The 15,722-nt window shown below is 33.8% G+C and overlaps 1 long non-coding RNA gene across 1 annotated transcript in view; it reads left to right on the top strand.

Annotated features, from left to right (window-relative positions):
* LOC142320255 (uncharacterized) overlaps positions 1–8,763 on the top strand; it is a 521,142-nt gene extending 512,379 nt beyond the window's left edge. Inside the window, exon 3 of the long non-coding RNA XR_012755328.1 lies at positions 8,625–8,763. This is a non-coding gene — a long non-coding RNA (uncharacterized LOC142320255). The remainder of the gene's footprint in view (positions 1–8,624) is intronic.
* Positions 8,764–15,722: the final 6,959 nt, after the last annotated feature.

The raw sequence follows: 15,722 nt of genomic DNA, 5'->3' as shown, positions 1-15,722 counted from the left end.
AACACTTGGAGTCATCAGTGGATCATTGAGAACGACACACCTCAGCGTGCCGTCTCTCACCACTGCGGCTGTCCACCCTACCCTATTCTACACTAGTAACTTCTCTGTTAATACTGCTACTATAAATTCCGTAACCTTCTTCCAGTTTATTTCGCTCCTCAACATGTGCTCTAGGACCTCTGCTGGGCTCATACCTATTATGCCACAGTTCCTCCTTTTAATTGCCCACCTCTCGCAGCAGAAAAATGTGTGTTCTGCATTGTCAATTCTCTCACAGTACATACATTCTGGACCTGGCCTTCTTCCAAAACGATGGAGGTAGTCATTGAAATTGCCATGACCTGTAAAAAATTGCGTGATATGATAATTTAACTCACCATGTTCCCTGTCTAACCATAGTGTAAGATCTGGAATCAGCTCCTTCGTGCGTCTGGCTGGTCCATCCTCCTGCCATCTATTTTGCCATCTATGTCTAAGTCTATCTTTTGCTTCATTTGCTTCGAGGCCTTGCGCCCTCTCGATTCTATTTAGGGCCATTAAGTCTATTGGTGGCACCCTAGACAACACGCACAACGCCTCATAGGAGACCGTCCTGTAAGCTGAAACAACCCCCAGCAACAGCCTCCTATGAGTACTAACCAGTCTGTTCAAATTTCTTTTAACCCTGACTGAGTGCCACCACACTGGTACTGCATATAACATCATAGATGTCACTGTGGACGCTATCGCCATCCGCTTAGTGGGTCTTGGAGCTCTCTGCGAAGACATTATTATATTCAAATTCTTAGTCATCTATTCACCTTTGGCACATATGTCTATTATATGCTGGGTGAACCGGCAATTCCTCTCATGAGACACACCCAGGTATATAATCTTTTCGACCTCTGTTATTTGTTGGTTTCCAATTTGGATGGCCGGACGGTCTAAAATCCTTCCTAAAAGACATACGAATAGGCCCGTCTGGCCCGTCTGGTTTAAGGCCCGTCTGGTCTCTTTATAAGCCAGAGATGCCTCCTCGTACTCCTGTCCGCCTCGCATTCTGAGTCTCTGCTTCCTTCTTCTGCGCGATTGTAGGAGCCCTCTCAGTGTTTCAATCTCCATATTCCACCAATACACTGAGTGTCTACTGGCTCTTCTGTGAGCTACTCTGCCCATTTCTTGTCTTATAACGTTAGTCAGGGCAACTGGTGTCAGATTCTCTATGTTGATAATCCGTTCGGCCGTTCTATCGATTATGATCTCGATCTGTTCCTTTGTAAAACTACTATAGGGCATTTTGTCTCTAGTCACATAGTCTGAGCCTTTTATGGTAATCATAGTGGCATGATGATCACTCGCCACATCATGTGGTAACACTCGCCAGTCCCAGTGTTCCCTACTCCATCTATCGTCTATGATTGTTAAGTCCAAGACTGACGAGTGTCCTCTCGCCTCATATGTAGGGGTTCCATCATTTACACAATGACAGCTAATTGCCCCATCATATCCGTAAGGATCTCACCTCTGCGATTGGTGTATGCGCTCCCTGCTGCAATCGCTTTACTATTGAAATCACCTAGAATAATGACTTTCTTCCTAGCGTTATTTACTACTCCTTGTATTATGTCTAGTCTTCTAGTAAATTCATGTATGTCACAGTTTGGAGACACATAGGCACCAATCGCTAGTGTTGAATCCGACTCCACCGCCAACATGCCTCCAGATCTGGACGTCAATCTTCATGCTATCCTGCCACTTACATCCATAATTGCCACGTCACCATTTGTATCCACCATCCAGCTTGATCTAGCAACAAGGTACTTGTTCTGCTCCGTGATTATCAGTAAATCAGCCCTCTCCTCTATGACCAGTTCACTAACCAAATCATGAGACATGGTGCTTCTGTTTGCGTTAACCATTATCACCCTAAGCATTTAAATGTTTTGAGCACCCCCAGCCTCCGGTGGGGTGTTCTTGGCTCCCACAGTCCAGGCAGCTACTATGCTCCCGGCATTCAGCAATCTTGTGGTCTCTGCCTTCACAATTGAAGCAGAGATCCATTCTGTCAGGGCCCTTGCACTCATGTTTACGATGTCCAATATTCCAGCATCTGAAGCACTTTTCCTCTGATTCCCTAATATATGCCCGACAATTTACCCAGCCAATCCTCAACCTTTGTTCCACCAGCTTGCAGGCAGCCCTATACGAGGTGATAACTGTAACATTTTGGGTCTCGGCGTACCCTTTTCTAATTGACGATATCTTGATGTCCTCATCAGTACCTACTCTTGCAGTAATTGCAGAAAAAATTTCGGTCTCAATGGTGTCACATTCTACATCTCTGATGTGAACTATTGTGCGCCTTCCCGCTCTTGTACGCAGGTCAACATGCAAATCTGCCGCCTTATCTCGTAGGTTACTTGTAAACTCAGCAGCATTCTGCGCTCCCTGAATTCACACGTGGAGTTCTTCATTCCTGCCCTTACGTAAGGAGATGACCTCTTTTGCGTCTTCGCTACTTACTGCAGACTTCATCCTTTTAAGTAAATCAGAATAGGATTTTCCAGCTGCTTTGATAACCACAGTACGACTGTCAACTGCCGGTGGTGTCGACTTTTTAATATGGGCTTGTCCAGACTTGCCTTGTATAGCTTTACCTTCAACTGGGATCGTAAGCACTTTAACCGCTACTTCCTCGTCTCTCCACAAATAAGATATTAATTTCTTCATATAGTGTCCAATATTATTATTGGGGACGACAAATACTAAATTACCAGCCTGAGGAATAATCTTCCTTAAAGCCCTCAATACAGCTCCCATTGTGCTCTTCTCAGTAGCATTACCATCATAGAGGAATGGTCGACCTGAATCTGTACAACACTACACCCATTTACAAGTCACATATACTCATCTCTTCAGTCATAAAGGAGTTTCTTATATTTCAGTAATTGAATAGAAGATTGCAACGTACACATTAGGAAAACAAAAAAAAGAAATACAAAAAAGATTATAATCCTTTTTTTCACGAAAAAAAATTAACTCATAAATATTATTAGTAAAGTTTACAACATTATTTTAAATTATCTTTTTCTATTATTTGTAGTGATATAGGTAACATATAGGTAGTATAAAATTTAGTAAGCAATTGTGGTTCCGGTGAATAAAGTAAATATTAAAAGGCAATTCACGTTTGGAAAACTTTTTTTTGTATTGCGTTGTAAATTTTACAATTAAAAGGATTATGTAATGATAATATAAAAACATAACATTGACTCAATGAATGAGCAAGATTCATTATGTTTTAAATTTGACTGGAATTTGTAATAATCAGTAAGGTTGGAAGTTATTTAACAATAATTTCCAAACGAAATTATACTGTTTTTTTTTTGTTTTAATTTATGTTTTATACATTGTACAATGAAGTCAATCAACCATATTAATCTGTTCGATAAACTGGCAGACTGTAGACATTAAAATTAACTGTTATATTCATATTTAACCTTTATTAAGTTTAGCAAACATTTATGTAAATAAATAAAAGTAAAATAAAATAATCTAATTACGTGAACGTTACTGATTTAAATATTAGTAAAGCTGGAAATTCGGAAATCCATAATTACCATTTTACAATTTGAAATGCGTAAATAATTGAGTAAAATTATATTTATGTTGAAAGTAATAATAACTATGACATGCACATGGAGAGAGGCTAACAACAACAGAGGTTAACAAAAGAAAAACTCTTATTATTAAATTCAAAAGAATGTGCTACATTTTTAACAGACAATATTATTTATTTATACAATGCAAACTCCTTTTATACAAGATTCTTAATGTAAATGATCAAACTTTTAACATTTTATTTCTGAGCAATACATTAGTTTCATTTGTAAATCATTTTTTTTTTTTGTAATTTAAGAAAAATTAAATTTTAATGGTCGATGTTACCTTGGCAGAAATCTGATACATTCAAATATTAAAAATTAATCAATAAATGGTGTGATTAAATAGTGAAGTATTAAGTATATGAAAGTTCTGGATCGCTTCATAATCATCATGTTTAGTGAAATCAATGGGATAACAAAATAAATGTTTTAAAGGTAAAAATAAATATTTCAATATTCTTTAGGCGTATATTTTTTTCTTTATTATTTGCGAAATAATCCATTCTTTCTTCGACGTTTTTCTTTAGTCATTTCATTCTTAGACTGAAAGTTAGCAAAAATTTTATTATGTGTTGCAGATATTCGCTACGAAAATGTTTTTAGGACCTCTCTAAGCTATTAAAATGAGAATGGAATATTACACTTTCATTACCATATTACTAAAAACGTTTAAGGCAAAATCTTGACATATCACGTGAAGGATCCTAAAAAATTATAAAAAAAGGTTAAAGAACAACTTTTCTTGACTCGTGATCCCTGAGGATTTTAATAATCAATTTTTTAATATCTTTACATAATTTATATTGACATTCCTACGAGTCATTTAGTAATTTCTCCTTTTTTCGTTTACGATCAAAATCACCTTTACTTACTACCAAAATGGATTAAAGAGAAGTAACATCCGTTTAACAAAAAAAAATGTGATGGAATTTTATATGTTACGTGTATATAAAGTTATGTGTATTTTACGATCATACGTATAAGCTACGGAGAAAATATCTTTACCCCATGCATTAAAATTTTTCTATCTGTTTCGCTTTCAGCTAATAAATGGATGCCTAAAAGATATTGCAGTATAATTGTATTTGAAATATCATTCTGGCTCTGGGACGAAATTGATAACTTTTTCTCGAAACTGAAACTAAAATTGACGATGGTCTAATTTTGTTAATTAACGTGTTATTATTGAACTAGCACGTGAAACAAGATTTTTAAACTATGCTATTCGAGATATTGTAAAATCAAATTTCGTTATTATTTTCTGATTAATTGTAAATTTGAATAATAGAGAGCCGAAGTTTTTTTTTTTTTTTTTTTTTTTGTCTTCAGTCATTTGACTGGTTTGATGCAGCTCTCCAAGATTCCCTATCTAGTGGTAGTCGTTTCATTTCAGTATACCCTCTACATCCTACATCCCCAACAATTTGTTTTACATACTCCAAACGTGGCCTGCCTACACAATTTTTCCCTTCTACCTGTCCTTCCAATAATAAAGCGACTATTCCAGGATGCCTTAGTATGTGGCCTATAAGTCTGTCTCTTCTTTTAACTTCCTCTTTATTTGTCACTTTATCCACCCATCTGATTTTTAACATTCTCCTATAGCACCACATTTCAAAAGCTTCTAATCTTTTCTTCTCAGATACTCCGATTGTCCAAGTTTCACTTCCATATAAAGCGACACTCCAAACATACACTTTCAAAAATCTTTTCCTGACATTTAAATTAATTTTTGATGTAAACAAATTATATTTCTTACTGAAGGCTCGTTTAGCTTGTGCTATTCGGCATTTTATATCGCTCCTGCTTCGTCCATCTTTAGTAATTTTACTTCCCAAATAACAAAATTCTTCTACCTCCATAATCTTTTCTCCTCCTATTTTCACATTCAGTGGTCCATCTTTGTTATTTCTACTACATTTCATTACTTTTGTTTTGTTCTTGTTTATTTTCATGCGATAGTTCTTGCGTAGGACTTCATCTATGCCGTTCATTGTTTCTTCTAAATCCTTTTTACTCTCGGCTAGAATTACTATATCATCAGCAAATCGTAGCATCTTTATCTTTTCACCTTGTACTGTTACTCCGAATCTAAATTGTTCTTTAACATCATTAAGTGCTAGTTCCATGTAAAGATTAAAAAGTAACGGAGATAGGGAACATCCTTGTCGGACTCCCTTTCTTATTAGGGCTTCTTTCTTATGTTCTTCAATTGTTATTGTTGCTGTTTGGTTCCTGTACATGTTAGCAATTGTTCTTCTATCTCTGTATTTGAACCCTAATTTTTTTTAAATGCTGAACATTTTATTCCAATCTACGTTATCGAAAGCCTTTTCTAGGTCTATAAACGCCAAGTATGTTGGTTTGTTTTTCTTTAATCTTCCTTCTACTATTAATCTGAGGCCTAAAATTGCTTCCCTTGTCCCTATACTTTTCCTGAAACCAAATTGGTCTTCTCCTAACACTTCTTCCACTCTCCTCTCAATTCTTCTGTATAAAACTCTAGTTAAGATTTTTGATGCATGAATAGTTAAACTAATTGTTCTATATTCTTCACATTTATCTGCCCCTGCTTTCTTTGGTATCATAACTATAACACTTTTTTTGAAGTCTGACGGAAATTCCCCTTTTTCATAAATATTACACACCAGTTTGTATAATCTATCAATCGCTTCCTCACCTGCACTGCGCAGTAATTCTATAGGTATTCCGTCTATTCCAGGAGCCTTTCTGCCATTTAAATCTTTTAATGCTCTCTTAAATTCAGATCTCAGTATTGTTTCTCCCATTTCATCCTCCTCAACTTCCTCTTCTTCCTCTATAAAACCATTTTCTAATTCATTTCCTCCGTATAACTCTTCAATATATTCCACCCATCTGTCGACTTTACCTTTCGTATTATATATTGGTGTACCATCTTTGTTTAACACATTATTAGATTTTAATTTATGTACCCCAAAATTTTCCTTAACTTTCCTGTATGCTCCGTCTATTTTACCAATGTTCATTTCTCTTTCCACTTCTGAACACTTTTCTTTAATCCACTCTTCTTTCGCCAGTTTGCACTTCCTATTTATAGCATTTCTTAATTGCCGATAGTTCCTTTTACTTTCTTCATCATTAGCATTCTTATATTTTCTACGTTCATCCATCAGCTGCAATATATCGTCTGAAACCCAAGGTTTTCTACCAGTTCTCTTTATTCTGCCTAAGTTTGCTTCTGCTGATTTAAGAATTTCCTTTTTAACATTCTCCCATTCTTCTTCTACATTTTCTACCTTATCTTTTTTACTCAGACCTCTTGCGATGTCCTCCTCAAAAATCTTCTTTACCTCCTCTTCCTCAAGCTTCTCTAAATTCCACTGATTCATCCGACAACTTTTCTTCAGGTTTTTAAACCCCAATCTACATTTCATTATCACCAAATTATGGTCGCTATCAATGTCTGCTCCAGGGTAAGTTTTGCAGTCAACGAGTTGATTTCTAAATCTTTGCTTAACCATGATATAATCTATCTGATACCTTGCAGTATCGCCTGGCTTTTTCCAAGTGTATATTCTTCTATTATGATTTTTAAATTGGGTGTTTGCAATTAATAAATTATACTTCGTGCAAAACTCTATAAGTCGGTCCCCTCTTCCATTCCTTCTGCCCAGCCCGTATTCACCCACTATATTTCCTTCCTTGCCTTTTCCAATGCTTGCATTCCAATCTCCAACTATTATTAAATTTTCATCTCCTTTTACGTGTTTAATTGCTTCATCAATCTCTTCGTATACACACTCTACCTCATCATCATCATGGGCGCTTGTAGGCATATAAACGTTTACAATCGTTGTCGGTTTAGGTTTTGATTTTATCCTTATTACAATGATTCTATTGCTATGCGTCTTGAAATACTACACTCTCCTCCCTATCTTCGTGTTCATCACGAAACCTACTCCTGCCTCCCCATTATTTGACGCTGAGTTAATTACTCTAAAATCACCTGACCAAAAGTCACCTTCCTCTTCCCACCTAACCTCACTAATTCCTACTATATCCACATTCACCCTATCCATTTCCCTTTTTAAATTTTCTAGCCTACCAACCTTTTTTAAGCTTCTAACATTCCACGCTCCGACTCGTAGAATGTTATTTTTTAATTTTCTGGTGACCCCTTCCTTAGCAGTCCCCACCCGGAGATCCGAACGGGGGACTATTTTACCTCCGGAATATTTTACCAAGGAAGGCGCCTCCATTATTGCTATGTGATAACGCAGAGAGCCACATTTTCTTGGAAAAAAAGCAGCTGTAGTTTTCCATTGCTTTCAGCTGCGCAGTACTCAGAGGACTGAGTGATGTTGATACGGCCGTTTAAGTCATTGTGACTCACGCCCCTAACAACTACTGAAAGAGCTGCTGCCCTCTTTCAGGAATCATTCCTTAGTCTGTCTCTCAACAGATACCTCTCCGATATGGTTGCACCTTCGGTCCAGCTACTCTGTATCCCTGAGCACTCAAGCCCCCTCACCAACGGCAAGGTCTCATGATTCATAGAGGAGGAGCCGAAGTTTAAGCTTTTATATTTTTACAGAAAGGTTTTGTTTTGTACATGCATAAAATATTAACATGAGAGATATTATAAGAAATATTTTCGAAACTGGTAAACTTTAATCATGATATTAATAGAAATTTTTCGTATGTACACAGCGAGTTATAAAGTATCCGTTGTATTACAGTATTAAGATGGATTTACTTTTTGTAAGTTTGTTTCAAGTTGAAACAAATTTCTCTATTTAAATTTGTGTTATTCTGGAAAAAAATTCTAATTTTATCATAATTTATCAGTGATATTTTTCAGATTAATTCAATGAAGTGGGAAAGAAATAAAATACGGTAAATTACAGTTCTTTGATGCGATAGGAACATATATTATTAAACATATGTTTGTTGTATTGATTTTTATCTTTATTTTGGAATGTTGTTCTTGTGTTTTAGATTAAAGTACGCTTTGAGTTCTTGTAAAATGTACTTCAAATTAGCTACTGCAATTGGTGCACAAAAGCATATAATGGTTGTATGATGATAATATGAAGGATTTTTTTATATATCCTGCAGTATGGAAAAGAAAACTCTTAACAACTATAGAACAACAAATGGGAAACAACCCATACGTTATTCAGAAAAGTAAAAATTCTTTCGCAAATCACTGGCTAATCTACATGCTGAATGATTAACAAATATTAACTTTCATTCCTAATAATTTATCGTAACATTTTGAATCTGAGAACTAGTATTTTTTAGCTTTTTTAGTCAGTCTAAGAAAATGTTTCTCTGTTATTCTTTAACAAATTTCACACTAATTGAAATTATCTATTATTAATATCAGACTGTTTTTGTTATAATACCCCTCGTTTTTGACTAATATCAGACAGTTTTTGTTATTACGGCTTCATTCTTATGCTCTTCTTTTATTACCGCTGCATTTTGTTTTCTGTAAATGTTAGCAATTCTTCTTCTACCTCTATAAATGAATTATTCTAACTCCACAATTTCCTAGACCTAAGATCATCTTCGACAGTCTGTGTACTTGCGGTTGATAACTGTTGAAATTTTGCCGTTTTGCTTGGTTTAGCTCTGTAGTCATTGAAGGAAAAAATATTTGTGAACCTAAAAAATCAAAAAAGGTGATATAAATCTAAAACACCTGAAAAAATTGATCAGTTTGAAATTTTCCGTCATATATGTAGGTTACTGTTTGTAATATTAATTATTTGAATACTGTTATTTGGTCTTTGAATCGTATTAATAAAGGTAGCTTGAACTTAATAGATTTAAAAAAAAGTATTTATTTATTCTTTGACAACAAAAGATTTTCAGGATAATTTGTTTATTTATTTATAGCAAATACAAACTAACGTCCAGGAAGTTTCTCCATTTGGTGATTAAGATGAAATATACATTTTATAGCGTATGAATAAATGGCCGGCTTATCCGAGATTCAAAAACCGTAATTTTAGAATGGGATTAAAAACTACTATTCTGCCGCGAAATTATGAATAATTGTAATGAAGAAAGACAAAAGATTACAGGACCTTTACGCTACTGAAACCCAAGAGAAGGGGTTATCTTACAGAATGATCTCTTTAAAAGAACGTAAGAATTTTTTCCGTAATTATTTTTAGATGTACATTTATATGAGAAAGTCCAGATTATTAGGGAATAGAATATAAAAACCACCGGACTAGACCACTTACATGGAATATACTAGTGTTCTAGTGTAGTCTAGTCCACTTACCATTGGACTAGACTACATATGAATGGTTTACGAAGATTTACAATATAGAATTTGAATTTCATTAAAATGAAAATAAATGTTGTTACAAGAAATAAACATTGTTGTAATAAATCCCAGGTACTTTTCAAGTATCGGTCAATTTTTACTATTATTAAAGAAACCTTAATTAATGTTGTTAATTTTAACAATGATTGTAAAGGCTGCTAAAGTCTATAATCTGGAGTTGTCTAACTTCTTTGACACTCGGTCAGGAATTCCTTGGGTTCAGTTTTGAGACGGATTTTGTACTTCATCTTCACTGCAGATCTTCCTAGTCCGGACCATATCACTGCTGCATTATTTGCTGATGACACAGTGATTTTGGTACTCGACGATTGCCCAACGCTAGCCTCGACTAAATTGCATTCAGACTTGGATTTAATCAGCGTGGGGCTAATAAAATTGAATGTAAAATTTAATCCGGTGAAATCAAATCATGTTAACGGTGTGCAATGAGGAGAGGATACTCCCCACGAGTATACCTGAATCTATGTGTAGTACCTAGATCTTCATCTGGACCGACGTCTGATTTGGAAATCTTATGTGAGAGAAAAATTGAACATTATGATTAAGCTGATGTACTGGTTTTAGACCGGAGGTCTCAATTATCATTGTCTAACAAACTGTTGTTATATAAAGTATTTTTAAGGCCATAAGGTGGACTTACAGTATACAACTTTGAGGTACAACACGCAGAAGCAACATTGACGTTAACCATCGGTTTCAGATCAAACTGCTCAACATAAAGGAGGCGCCATGATTTGTGATGAACATCGAGAGTCTTGAGAGTCTGAGGATGCCATATGTTCGCGAAGAAATTCAATGAATATGTTCGAAATAAACATTTGAGCTAAACGTCCATCAACACAATCTGGTTGTGAACTTACTGGACGGACAATAGCGTGGATGTTAGACAGTTAAAACGACTTCATGTGTTGGATCTAGGAAATACTGTGCGACTACTAAGGTGGGATTTTTTCTTTTATATGTTATTGTGTTCAGTTTTTGGTACTACTCCCTCCATCTCTTGGATAAAAAGCAACTCAACTCCATCTCTTGATGAAGCAAGAACTACGTAAAATTGAATTGGAACTTTTACTGTTTATTACTGCGTTGGCATGGGTACGTGGAGTGTTTTCAAAGAAAATTTTTACCTTTTTTTGCGGCACTTATACTGTTTGTCACGGACAGTCCTCAGTTATAGTGATGTTAAAAGGTTTACGGTATTATTAACTTATAATCCATTCTTATATTTATTTTAATTATCGATCATCTTTTTGTCACTGACGGGTAAAGGTTTTTCTTTAATAGTTTATTTAACGGTTTAACTGCATTTATATAATTCTAATTTGTAAATATGTAGACGGAATTGTAAATACTGACTTCGTCCATGTGTATTTTATAATTTTATATATTAATTCTCGTGACATATCTTCTTGTATCTTGTAATTTGCCGTATGTTTATTGGATCTACTACTAATTGTATTGTATATAAAAATGTACTGTCGCATTTTGGTGAAATGAAGCTCACTACCTAGCATGTGTCGTGTCTATGAACTAATGTTTAAACTGGGAGCAAGGACCCCGGTACTTTGTTATGAAATGTATATGTTGTACCGTACCTTGTTGAACATTTTCTATCATATTACTTGTGTTATTGTTATGTTTAGTGTAAAATTGGGTAATATATACATCTATACGTTCTTCGATTTGTTCTAGTTTTAAGAATCCTATCTATTTTGTTACTGATGTTTTGTATAATTACTTTTTGTCATATGCGTATTGGAATTTGTTGCTGTATATATTATACATAAATGATGCGCTGTTACATCTTGACGAGATGAAGATCACTGTCAGAAATGCTTCATGGGTAAGCGCAGACGTATGAATCAGGGACAAGAGCCCCCTACACTTTATACTTTGTAATGAAGATGTTATGTATTGTATTGTATCTTGTTTATTGATTTTTTATCATGTATTGTTATGTTTCTTATAAGTTGTATCGTGCTTGTTGGCGAGTAATTAAGATTTACTGTCTGGGCTGGTCTAGGTTCCTAGCATTGTTTATTAATGTTGCTGTTGTTTTATTATTATTTGTATTATCATTACATTGTACTGTTATTATAATATTTTATTGTGCTACTCATTACTACATGTGTTGTAGTATGACTACATGTGTTGTAGTATGACTTACTAATAGAGCTGTATTAGTATAAAAATGTATAATAAATTTAATTTATTTAACAATTGTATTTCATCCATTTTGTAATATTAAGTGACTTGATTGTATGTATACTGAATTGTGTTGGTAAATAAATCTTGCTACACATATAGGTGAGGTGTTATACCTCATCTCACTGAAGGGAAATGACATATACCTTCGACTGACTGAAGCTAGTGAAACTATACTGTGTGGATGTCAAACTCCACTAATGTGAGTTAGAAAAAATAACATTTTCGGGGGAAACTGGCGAAAAAGATTCTGTCACCAGGGGTCGAATCGTGGACACTTGCAGGTCCAGGGAGGCAGCCTCTTTGCTGAGTGTGTTCGGGTCCAGCAGATGGCTGGATCAGGACGTTCTGATGACCCTCGAGGTTTGTGAGGTGGGCGCACAGTTCAGGGGGGGTATGCGTGGGATGCATACCCGGACCCAGACTAGGTGATAGGGAAGGGAAAGGTAGCCCTCTTAGGGAGAGTCACCTGGCAACCGGGAACTCGTGATGTCTCAATGATCCAAGAAGAACCCCGTCCGGAGATCAGCTTCAAGCTGCATTAAGGGGGGCTAGTCTTCAGTCACGTCACTTGGCGAGGGTCTTCAATGCGTCATTAGAACGTTCTGATCCAGCCATCTGCTGGAGCCGAACTCCCTCAGCAAAGAACATATGCTAGAATATTGAAAGCTAATATTACACGTTAATATTTAGAGCTATATTAAAGAAGAAAGTACGGCAATCATGTCAAAAATAAGATATCAAGTTTATTTTTGTAAATCATTACTTTCAGGCTCAAACTAGTTCTTCTAGATAAATGAATGTGTGTACATGCGTAAGTATGTACACAAAAAACGTAGGTGGGGGTGAGAGAAATTATCAGAAAATCAGGCCACAAAGGTGACTGGTTGATGAAGGCGTGTGATAGAGATGGATGGAAGAGGCTGACAATGGAAATCATGGTCCCAAGAAATCTATGAAGACTACAAAATAAGAAGAAAATAAATAAGGAATAAATAAAAAAATCTATCCTAAATAATTTACATGTTATAGAAAATAATTACTTTAAAATGAAGACTATACAAAAAATTCGTAAAACGTAAATCAAATATACAGAAATGTCCTACTTCCAATTAACTATTGCAGGCAATTATTGCATCTAGTGATTAATGCCCCCTTTTCCGTTAGAAAAGTTTAATATAAACACTAAAATTTATTAATATAAAAATTAATAAAACTAAACATTTTAAAGTAAAAGCAGAAAAAGTAAAAGTAAAGTAAAGTATTTCTTTTCTATTTTTCTGGCTGAATTCAAATAAATGTTTACCGTTCAACTTTATTTAAAGTAAAAGTACTTGAATGAATGAATTTCCTATTTTTATCAAAAATTATTTTCTTTCGACTATCGATTATATACATTCAACCTTGAATTCCACATATTTTATTATAGATTTTTTTTATAAACGACTCCACTGTTCAGCCGATATCTGTGGTCTCCGTCTTTTATACGGATAAATTCAGATTCAAATTCTGGTTTTAAATGTTGCAGTTTTCCTCGCCATGCTTTTCATAATATATTTACATCACTATTCTTTCAAACTGAATTTACATCCAGCCTTAATAGGCACATCAAATACAACAACCCATATCCATAATCACCCTTTTAGAGATGACTATAAGTTTACTCGTATATTGGAACAAATGAACTGTTTCTTCAGTAAATACCACATGTTAATAAAGGCCGAAAAGCCTTGTTATTAATTTCATAATCAGTAACTTAGGTAACGTAAGCATTACGAATTTATTCTGAGGATCGAGTGTATTTTTGACTTTAATAATAATTGTTATTTTTAATATATTTCATAATGTTTTTTGTTTAATTAATTAAAATAAAACTACCAAATTTATAACAATTAAGTAGTCATTAAATGAACAATACCGGCAATGAAATTCGTATTTTATTTTTCTTTTGTACATCAATTTTTTCTACTAATAAATTACTTTAAAAAGAACTCAAGAGTGAGCAGTTTTATTCCTATTGAAACCTTCTTTTTCGTTTTCAAAATATGTGTATTACAACAGATAAATATTTACTTATGACGCTCGATCGCGCCCTATATTTCAAAATTCAATACGATTCGTATAAGTCCAGTAGCATACTGCACCTTTCATACTCACACATAAGATTTTATCTTTTTATCATAACTGTCTGGACGTGTTTAGGATAGAATTTAAAAAAATATAATCAATATTTTATCTCTTATAAAAGATGTACTCGAATAAGAACACTTGAAAGCTTGCATACACGATTCTAGTTTGTTATTCCATTTGTTTATGTTTATTTAAGTGAAGTATGAATAGATACAACTATTATTTGACATAATCTAGTAAATTATAATATTAGTAATTGGAATATTGTAGGAATACGAAATTCCCACAAATTAAATATAGACAAAAATATTAAGCCATCGTTTTTAGATTATATTTTAGCTTAGGATTTTACACAGATCTTTTAAGTTAGGCATTCGTTTAAGGTATTCTCTCTTTTTCTCTTTTTTGTGTCATGTAAAATTTAGTATCTTCTTTACCATCATAACTTATTCATCTTTTTCTACCCCATCATCAACCATCCACATACTTAACTTTCATCATATTTTGAAATAAAATCTCTTCTTAAATCCTATCCATCCCTTTTTGCATGATATCAATATTAAAAATAGATATATTAATTTATTGTTAATAACAGTTTAAAAATATATTTTAGTGAATTATAAAGCAAAACTAATTTTAAAAGTTAAATAGTACGTTTTATTTATTTACTTAATTGAATCATAAAGTATTTTATGTAAATGAAAAGTTGTGTATACATGTACTGTTCTTTGAGGAATTTCAATGGAAACCCCTCTTTTATCAGGTCATTTTTTTTAGTATTCAAATTTACTTATAGTTCCGGAAAATTGGAATCGATAAACACTGCGGCAAAAAAATAACATTTTATATATTATATTATAAATATTAAATATTACTATTTTATAAATATAAGATTATATTTATATTTTATACATAAAACAGATCCCCTATGTTAAAGAAAACTGTAACTTTCAAAAAAGTCGTTATATGTTAGATTAAGGTTTTTTGCCAAAATCATTATAAGCTATATGGATGTTAAATCTAGATGGATGTTAAATTGCTGTTGGAATATTGTGTACTTGTACCGTAGCTATTAAAATTGTGAGCAGGTAACCTGATATGATCTCATAGGGTAGAATGTTAACGAGTTCATTACACTGAACAATAATTTAGAATCTGCAATGCGCAGAAAAGTTAAAGAAATTGTGTAAATAAAATAAATTTGATTTAAGGATTTATTTACCAATATATTTATTAAAAACATGAAATTAAAATAATTTATGAAAATTGTCTTAGTTAAATGAATTATTTAATTTTCAGATGAATTATAATCAATTATTTAACGCGATAATATATAAGCTTATTGTGGATTATGAAAAACGAGCTTTGCTTTTAAACTCAGAAAAAAACCATTCGTA

Source organism: Lycorma delicatula, chromosome 2 (genome assembly GCF_047948215.1).
Source record: "Lycorma delicatula isolate Av1 chromosome 2, ASM4794821v1, whole genome shotgun sequence".
Classification (NCBI taxonomy): domain Eukaryota; kingdom Metazoa; phylum Arthropoda; class Insecta; order Hemiptera; family Fulgoridae; genus Lycorma; species Lycorma delicatula.
Note: the sequence above shows the minus strand (reverse complement) of the source record. Positions and strands in the feature narration are given on the sequence as shown.